A 2,977-nucleotide genomic window follows, 5' to 3' on the forward strand; every position below is an offset into this window, starting at 1 on the left:
GTATGTGTGTGTGTGTGTGTGTGTGTGTGTGTGTGTTATTTCAGAAGTTCTTTTTAAACACTGAGTTTGAGACGACCCTGGGAACAGTGTTAACATTGCACGCAAAAGAAAACCTTCCTTTGTTGTTGATGTACACGGTTCGGCGTCGGACTGATCGGAGACTCAGAAAAGAAATATCCAGTAAAAAAATTGATATAGAAAATCTACCTAATCATTGCAAACTGAAATAGGCCCTGCCACTAATTGTATTGAAAACACTAATTGTATTTTTACAAAGATTTTATATCACCACATCCACTGTCGAATGGCGAATAAACTGGTTTAAAACTCCACTATAGACGAATTTCTCTTAAAGCACACGCCGTACCTGTTAGGAAGATTAGAGAGCAGCCTGTTATTACTGTTAAGCGCTCAACACAACTCACTATGTTTTTTAGTTTTAGTAGAGGTTTTACTGAAAAACGTTAATTAAAGGCACACAAAATGTAAGTTTTCCGTATTCACGGACTACCAAGCTATAAAATCAACCAAAGTTTTGCGGCCATTTTCTGGGAAATTCTATCTTTGAAACCAAGCGACCCCACCTCCTTCTTTCTCAAATATCTTGACGTCTATTCAAGATAAATGGGCATTTTTTTAACCGATACCAAGACAACTGAACAAGCTTTAATCAACGTTTTTCAGTAAAAATCGACCCAGAAATATGTTCCAGATTGGATAACAACAATGTTGTTAAGCCAAAAAAAAAATCTATAAAAATTGCCAAACTGGCAGAAAAATGTCAGTTTCTTCAATTTTATTATTTTTACGAGAACCTGATTCCATCAAGATGCCTCACAAATGGTTATATTGCAATTGAAATCGTCTAATCCCCCCCCCCCTCTTTCCCATTCTCTCTCTCCCCCCCCCTCTCTTTCCCATTATGGAGGAGAAAACTGGACATCTTAGACAGGTGGAATGTTTTATAGTGCCATTATAATGTAAACAAAAACCCAAAAGGTGTAATGGTGAAAAATGGTATTCGTTTAACGCCTCTATCAACACTATTAGGTTATTTAAGAGGCGGAATGCTTAATGGGAAGTGACTGTTTGTACAGGTGTTTATCTTTTGTTTTGTTTTGTTTTAGTAGAGGTTTTACGGTCATATGAGCACCATGAGGTGGATGTCAACAGAGAAGTCCTTATAGAGAACCAGGCTTACTTTGCTCACCTCTCTAGCTTCAACAACACAAAGTCTGCTTCGACTATCAAGTCACCCCGGAAATAGCGGCTCACAAGAGTATGACAAACATACAAAACAAGTAAAGGAAAATGACGATAGTAAGGATTAGGAAAGAAAACAGCAACAGTTCCCTGCTGCAGTTCATGCATAGCTATGAGCATGACATTGATGAATTAGCCCAAATACAATTCTACTGTGCATGAGAACATGGTTAATGTCCCCCCTTTGGAAATGGCCCGAAGACACTTCAGTCAGTAGCACCACCCCCAAGGGGGGGGGGGGGGGGGTTATCTTTACAGGTGGCAGTTAGAGCTGGTGTTACTGAATTTTCTGAGACCAAATACTGAGCAAACTATACATGTTTTTATCTTCCAATCCAAGCAAAAAGGTTCTTCTTCAGATTTATTTTTCCCGCACTGTAGCTTGGCGTGGAGTATGATGATCTTACCTCGAAAGCCGGCCGAATCTAGTCCGTGGGCCGTACTTTGGTAACCTCTAGTTTAATCGACATCTCATACAAAGACCACATTTCAAATGCTGAGGTAAGGAGCAGAATCACCAACACAGTGGGGCAGCATGAAGATCTACTGACCACTGTGAAGAGACGAAAATCGAATCGTACGGGCATGTCATAAGATCCCCCAGGACTTGCCAAAACAATCCTGCAAGGAACCTACAAAGAAAGAGAAAGAGAGGAAGGCAGAGAAGGAGATGGGAGGACAACATTACAGAGTGGACAGGAAAGACAATGGGTGACAATCTGAGGAAAGCAGAGGACAAAGAGAAATGACAAGAGCTAGAATATGCAGTGGTGCCCCCACGGTTACCCCAACCACGGGATAGAAGAAGAAGAAGAAAAAGAAGTTTAATTGTGTTCAACTGAAGAAAAAAAAGTGTCATTCTTCCTATAGGAACTGAATTTTTAACCCTTTCCTTAATAGTAATAGATAATAAAGATACTCTCTATAGCACCCACTCTCTGGTGGCTCTAAGCGCTTCGCAATACAATAATATTAAAATCAACATTTCAACGCACAACGTTCTTTCAAATACATAATTTACCGTCCTAATCTGATAAAGAACTTATCACCCCGACAATGAGAAGCCGTCTTAAACAATTTCACCTGTAATTAATTAATCATTTCATGACACTGTGTATCTTTATCTGTCTGTTAGTACGGTATGTGTCTCTCAGACCTGGTTAATGGGTGGTTGGAGGGTGCTCTGGTGTAGTTTGCTCCTTCTTTCCTATCAAACATCTATCAACCTTACCTCCCCTTCTTCTTTTTATGTTTGTTTCTCTCTTGTAACACCTCTAATCTTCTGGCGCTCATATGACCTTATGCAGTTGCGAGGGCCGTAAAACTTCTACTAAAACTAAAAAAGACTTGATTGGCCCTTGTAGGCAGTGCCGAAGCCGCCTGCCCTCAAAATGGCACAAATTGCGACGATTGGGAAATGAAACAGCTACATTTATACGTATCTGAAAGAAAATTAATTAATACATTATATATTCTCAGGGCTTGGACCCTAGTAAAAACGAAACAGGGCTCTGCACCGATGACCTGATCGTATTGTCATTATCTGTATTATGAAATAGTGTTTATGTGTAGCTATCTGACCTTTATATTTCCATCTATACTCATATCATGCATTCTTTTGTATTAACATTGTCCTTTAGAATCAATAAAAGTTCCAATTTTTGAATTAATTTATTTATTTATTTATGTATTTATTTATTTATGTATTTATTTA

The sequence above is a fragment of the Aplysia californica genome, unplaced genomic scaffold (genome assembly GCF_000002075.1).
Source record: "Aplysia californica isolate F4 #8 unplaced genomic scaffold, AplCal3.0 scaffold00168, whole genome shotgun sequence".
NCBI classification, from domain to species: domain Eukaryota; kingdom Metazoa; phylum Mollusca; class Gastropoda; order Aplysiida; family Aplysiidae; genus Aplysia; species Aplysia californica.